Below are 7178 nucleotides of genomic sequence, written 5' to 3'. Positions count from 1 at the left end.
GCTCTTGGATAGGTGACCGTATGTAAGTGATGGCTTAGGAGGCTTCCAGTGTGCTTCCCTCAGTTCTCAATGTTCCAGGGTGGCCCCTATGTGGGCTACGTGTGTGCTTCTATTGTGGCCTGTTAGCTCTCCTATAGGCGCCCAGGGAGGCTGAGTTATGCTCCTGGCCAGCTGTTGTAATGCTCAGCTGCTTGTAGTTGTTGTGGGCCCTTCAGTCTCTTTATCAGGTGTGAGGAGCCCCAGCACAGTTGGCTGCAAGTTCTAATACCACATCTGTGTTGCAGTATTTCTTTTAAGTGAGTAGGCCCCCAGCGTGGCAGGTTGTTAGGCTCAGGGCCTTAGAATTGCTGTAAACCTCTAGCCTATTAGGTCTCTTGTCAGCTCTCTGAGGATTGCAGCTGGGTGGGGCTGGCCTCAGGCACAGGAGCACCCAATTGTTTCAGGCTTTGGAAGGTGGGGCAAACCTCCTATGTGGGTCTTTGAGAAGCACAAGTCTTCTGCAGCTGACAAGCCCTGCCGCCCACAGGTCCACACACACAGTCAACACAGTCCTGCCCCGTGTGAGCGCCCCGACCTCCCCAAGCGGACCCAGTCTCTCCACAGCGGGAGCCCCACACACTCCGCCACCACCCCACACTCTCCACCCGCTCCTTGTGCACACCCTGCCCCGCTCAAGTCAGCTCAGTTGCCAGGCTGCAGAAAATCCAGTCACCAATCTATGCAGGCCCACATGTTGCCTGAGGGTTTGTTGTTAGGTGGGGCCAGTCTCTAGGGTGGGCTGCCTGCCCTTGCTGAGCTGGATTAAATCGGTGCTCTAGCGGGTGGAGCAGACCCTGGGCTAGCAGGTCTCAGGGAAAACTCCAATGGCGTCTGTGTCAGCACGCTCACACCAGGCCTCAACAATGGCCGCCGCCAATGTCCCAGTCCCTGGAGAGGTCTCACCCCTCACCGAGATGCACTCAGGGCCTATTAGGTGAGTCTCTTGTCACCAAAGCAGTGTGCACCTTTCTTTCTGGTGATTTTAGGATGCTTTCTGGAACGGGTGAGTTTGTGCGCGGGCCCTTTAAGAGCCAGTTTTAGTTTCTTTGTGAACCGGGTTTTCTGGGGGTGCTACCCAATGCTTTAGTAGCAGCAAAGTCAGATATTATGCCGCTGGTCTCGATTGTGCTGGGTCCACACAATGCCCACAGCGGGGGCGCTCCCGGCTCAGGGCCCCGCGCCTCCAGGGAGGTTGCGTACCTGTGAGCTGCTCCCGGCGGCCATGAAGCTGGCGGCTTGTGAAGGCGGCGCTCTTCCTCTCCGGAAGGGAGTCTCTGCCTCTTCCACCCCAGTTAGGATTGTCCGTTGTTGCAGGAGTTCCTCTTATCCAGTTTTCAGCTCTGTCTCAGGGGTAATTTTTCCACGAGTAGTTGCAAATTGGCTGTGTCCACGGGAGGAGGTGAGTTCAGAGTCTGCCTACGCCGCCATCTTGACTCCCTCTCAATAAAATTTCAATTAAAAAAGGCATGTATTACTATCAGTTAACTAAAATAATATCTTCCTTTTTAATAGGCATTTTATGTCCCTCGTACAACCAAGTACTATCAGCATTTTCATAGAACTACTTTTGTATCTATTACAAATAGTTATGTATTGGTATATAACATTTTTAGTAATGGAGGAAAACTGTTCTCAAGTCGGGTATGATTTAATACTCTAAATGTTTGCTTTTATTTTTGCCATGTATACATTTCTGAATGCCCTACTCTACTAAACCTTTCACATCTACTACCTCTAGCAGAATGGTGGTTAAGGCCTCAGGCTCTAAAATAAAATAATCTGATCTAATCAAGTTTCACTGTTTATGACTTATGTGTCCTTAAGTTCTCCATGACTCAGGTTCCTCAACTGAGAAATGGAGTGAAAATTAACACTTACCTAAAAGGGTCATAGTGATAATTAAATGAGTTAATGTATATAAAGTATAATGTATATATAATGTACATAATGTACATGTATAATGCATATAAAGACTCGACATAGAGTTTTACACAGAGTAAGCACTCAATAAATATTACTTACTGTTCTGGTACATACCATTATTTGTACTATTTTATCCCCATCAGAGTATATACTATGATTGTGCACAGACAGGAAACTTTTCTACAAAAATGCTAGTAGTAGATTCACATGCAATTGCAAGAAATAATACAGAGAAATCCCTTGTACTGTTTACTTACTTTTCCCTAATGGTAGCATCTTGCAAAACTATAGCACAATATCACAATCAAGATGTTGGCATTGATACAATTTACCTTTCTTATTCAGGTTTCCTCAGTTGTATTTGTACTGGTGTGTGTGTATTGCGTTCTATACAGTTTTATCACATGTATAGGTTTGTGCATCCACCATTTCAGTCAAGATCCTGAACAATTCCATCACAAAGATCCTTCAGGTTGCCCTTTTATTGTCACACCCACCTCCCTCCCTCCCACCATACTTTCTGTTTCTAATCTCTTCTCCATTTCTATAATTTTGTCATTTCAAGAATGACAGATGGAATCACATAGTCTGTCACCTTTTGGGATTGACTTTTCTTACTCAGCATAATTCCCTTGAGATTCATCCAAGTTGTTTTGTGTATCAGTAGTTCATCCCTTTGTATTGCTGAGAAGTGTTCTGTAGTATGTATGGACCACGGTTTGTTTAACCCACCTATTGAAGGACATCTGGGCCATTTCGGGTTTTTGACTATTACAAATCAGGCTGCTGTGACCATCTGTGTACAGGTTTTTGTGTGAACAAAAGTGTTTCATTTCTCTGGGATAAACACCCTAGAGTACAATTATTGTGTTGTATGGTAGTTGTATGTTTAATTTTATAAGAAACTGCCCATATGAATTTCCTATTGCTGTTGAAATTTAGTGGCCTAAAACAACACAAATTTATTCTCTTGTAATTCTGGAGGTCAGAAGTCTGAAATGAGTCTTACAGGGTCAGCAGGTCTAATTTCTTCCGGAGGCTCCAGGGGAGAATCTATTCCTTGCCTTCACCAGCATCTAGAGGCTGATCATGGTCCCTTCCTCCGTGTTTAAAGCCAGCTTTGTAGCACCTTCTCTTCTTCTGACGTTCTGCCTCCCTCTTATAAGGACTCTTGTGTTTACGTTGCACCCACTAGATAATCCAGGATAATCTCCCCATCTCAAGATTTTAATTTAATTACATTACAAAGTCTCTTTTGTCATATAAGGTAATATTTTCAAAGGTTCTGGAGATTGGGACATGAACACATTTTGGGGGCCATCATTCAGCCTGACACTCCGCCAAAATGTTTTCCAGAATGACTGTACCATTTTACATTCCCGTCAGTAATGTATGAGTGATCCACTTTCTTCTATATCCTCACCAGCATTTGACGTTGCCATTATTTTTTATTTTAGCCGTTTTGATAGGTGTGTAGTGATATCTCATTGTGGTTGGTTTTCATTTGTATTTCCCTGATAGCTGATGATGTTGAACGCCTTTTCATGTGCTTATTTGCCACCTGTATATCTTTTTCATTGAAATATCTGTTCATGTCTTTTGTCCATTTTCTAATTGTTCACTTTTTTACTGTTGAATTCAGAGAGTTCTTTATATTTTTTAGATACTAGTCTTTTGTGGACATGTCATTCGCAAATACTTTCTCCTTGTCTGTAGCTTGCTTTTCATCCTCTTCATGTGGTCTTTTGCAAAGCAAAAGTTCTCAATTTGATGAGGTCCAATGTATCAAGTTGTCCTTTTGTGGATTATACTTTTTGTGTCAAGTTTAAGAACTTTGTGCCTAACCCTAGACCCGAAGTTTTTCTCTTATTTTTTTGTGTCTAAAAGTTTTACAGTTTTAAGTTTTACAGTTTTATGTTTTATATTTAAGTCCATGATCCATTTTGAGTTAATTTTTGTAGAGGGAGTAAATTCTTGTAATAGAAAAAAATTCGGTGATATGAGCTGATTCCAGAGTCTTTTGGCTCCTGAAGGTTATATTCATGATGTCACTAGTTTAGTAAGTCTGTTGGTCGGTGCCAAAGGAGACATCGACTTTGCAGATAAACTGTGTCTGATGGCAGGTTTTAATAGCAAAACAAATCTAAAACATTTCTAATTCCCCAGGGCATAGCCCTGGGCTCTTTTTCATGTGCACATCAGAATAGAATACCAGACTTTGCAGTTCTTTTCTGAAGAAATATAATGAAAAAAGATTCTATGACACCCCGCTCAATTTATTTTACTATGAGCTTGAGTAATTTTAACTGACGCCTTATAAGAAAAGAGCTCTGTGAACTGGTTTAATTTTCTTGGTTCTGGTTGTTTCATCACCTATTCTTCTGGTTTCGGAAGTGGAGAAGTGCCTTTTTCCGCTGTTAAGATCTAATTAAGCCCCATGTTACATTGTTGGACCATGGCTAGAGGGTATGCTGAGGCAACTAGTAGAGAACATTTTGAAAAAGGATTAGGGAGAAACTTGTAAAAGCTTAAAACGAGCATTTTGAAGGATGGAACAAAAACATAAGGGTTGTCAATATTATTGCTGAGTGGTAATAAGACCCATGGAGGGTCTTTCACTCCAGCCTAGGTTATATACTAAAGAAGTAAATATAAACTTGTATCTCCCTCTGAAATATTCAGGAGTGTTCATGGCCATCAATTCAGAGATATTCTTGTTCTGGTAATTTTATATTACAAATTTCATGATGGATTTCATACTCTGCGTATGGAAGGAACAAATTCAATAGAATATAATGCATGCACCCTGAGTTTCAAAAAGTAAGTATGGAAGGTGAAGCGGCTTTTGTAATAAATATAGCAACTGGATTGGTAAAGATAATTATGGAGCGCTTCTACACTTGGCCCTCAAAGACTGATTCCACTGAAATCAAAGAAGTTACATGCATGGATCAAAGATAGAATGTAGATTAATTTTCACATGTCAAATTAAATCAGCTCACAAACTAGTTGCCACATGTGCTAGCAGAGGTATTTTTAAAATATATAATCAGATCCTTATACTTTTGCAAAAATTATTAGTTTTAAAGAGAATATTTTATGCATGTTTTGTTGTCAAATATGTGATAAAATAATATGAATATTATTACTGCACACATATCTTGAAAATGATGAATGCATAATTTCAAGGACCTTGGTGATGTATCTGATGTCCATAATTGTAGCTTGATTTATAGATCATTAAAAGAAGAGAATAAGCCTCTAAAAGTAAGGATGGCACTATTATAATTAGTCTTTTTCTTTCAAAGCAAAGAAGGAAGCTAATATACTAATGGAAGGCGGAAAACCTCCATCTTCTTGAGCTGATGGTATAGTCTCCTCCACTCATTTGGTCTCAACTTATGTTCTAGCTGTTCCTCATTCTCAGCATCAGAGAGAGCATGGAAATGTCATATGACGTGCAGACTCATCCCTCACATGACAGCTCCTTAATACTACATGAGCAGATCACACCTTCAAAAATATCCTGTTTAACACTTGAATCTAGAGCTCAAGAGGCCCAATGTAAAATATTATGTGTCAGACTAATTACTCAACCGGAGTCCCTGCTTTTGTCTTTTTGGATCATTTGATCATATTTTCTGACCTTGCCCCATGCTCTTTTGCTTATAGACATTTCTGTGATAGGTCTACCCTTATTTTATTTTTGTATAGCTTATGCAAACGTTGATATGACTGAAGTGGGACTGCGTTCCTGCACAATGATGGAGTGCCACAAATGTTCACTTTAGCCTGAAAGGGTCCCTCTTAAGGTCCGTACACTTTCATGGCCTTCCTTGGCCATATGGTTGAGGGCTGTATTTGCCTTCTCTGGTCCCTCTTTGCAGAAGTAATAGCTCCTTTCTGTGAATTTCTATAGCACTTTGTCTGATCTATCTTAGAGAATTTCTAACTCTTTACCTTGATATATAATAATTATCCATGCTCCAGTCATATCTCTCAATAGACTGGAAGACTCTGGAGGGCTCAGGTCATGTCATAGCTACATTTGTGGTTTCACACGACATCTGATTGGAGCCCAGAGCAGACTGCACACAGGATAACAGTGGACAGGTTGTGTTAATGTTTTCCACATATTCTGAAGTCTGAGTGAAGCATATCACGATATTTACCTGAGCTGTGTATGTTGTAACATTTAATGACAAGGATTTTGTTGGTCTGGATTATAGCTTTCAGGTCAGTGGGTCTGCTGTCCTTATGACCACATTTTCTGCATTTATATCTTCAAAAGGAGAAGTGACTATCTCCTGTTTTTGCTCCCTGTTTTTATCTCCTAGGATGCAGAACATGCTTATACATGCACTTTTTGCTAATCACTACTTTGCAACTAATCACCAGGCATTTAGAAGAAAACCACCTTAAATTTAGAAGAAAATGTGTAAAATTCATGTCCTGAATTTGTTTTTAGGGAGCCACTGGGGTATTTTTCTGAAAAAGGAAAATCACAGTGTTAATCCTCTTATTGTTAATATTGGATGATCCTTAGAATCAACACGGTATATAGCGAGCATGAAGAAACAGCATGATATTCTTACAGAGGAATTATCTTACGTGAGAGAATGCCTCCAGTTTTCATGCAGAAGTATCATACAAATCCAAAGTACAATTACTATTTTATGTTTTTATTATTAAAAGTATGTCTATAAAACCAGGAAGATATATGTTTTCTAAGAAAACAGGAAACAAATTTGGTTTTATTAGTCATACCTAGTAGAAAGCTATTAATTTTCCTCGGAGACTAAAATAGGATTGCAAGTGGGTGTTTAAAAAATGCATTAAAATGGCAATGTGCACATAATTTAAATGAGCCAAGAGCTGCTAATTATTCTGGCATGTGTTCAGTTACTTTTGTACTATTTCTCCTCTAATGTAAACAAAAGAAATCCTCTTAATTGTCAAAAATAGCTTTTAGTAGATGTTGCTTTTTTCTATTTTTTGCTGTTCTTTTTGTTCTGTTTGAATATGTAAGAACTAGTCACAAAGTGTGATTATTTAGAATATTTAAAAAAAAGAATGCACTATTACTTATATTTTTCAGCTCTTAAAATCAAATTAAAGAGCTAATTAAGCTATTCATTTACTAGAGTGGAAAATAATTATGCAACGTGTATCTAGAGGAATAAATAGCCTCATGTGCATCCAAATGAGGTAAAAGT

General features: G+C 39.6%; 1 protein-coding gene across 1 annotated transcript in view; it reads left to right on the top strand.

Moving 5' to 3' along the window:
* The first annotated feature begins 843 nt into the window (after positions 1 to 843).
* Positions 844 to 7178, top strand: part of ZNF800 (zinc finger protein 800) — a 127572-nt gene continuing 121237 nt past the window's right edge. Inside the window, exon 1 of the mRNA XM_087430306.1 lies at positions 844 to 973. The gene's annotated coding sequence lies outside the window, so the exon portion shown is untranslated. The remainder of the gene's footprint in view (positions 974 to 7178) is intronic.

The sequence above is a fragment of the Ceratotherium simum genome, chromosome 1 (genome assembly GCF_057802395.1).
Source record: "Ceratotherium simum simum isolate JZ-2026a chromosome 1, ASM5780239v1, whole genome shotgun sequence".
Taxonomy (NCBI): Eukaryota; Metazoa; Chordata; class Mammalia; order Perissodactyla; family Rhinocerotidae; genus Ceratotherium; species Ceratotherium simum.
Note: the sequence above shows the minus strand (reverse complement) of the source record. Positions and strands in the feature narration are given on the sequence as shown.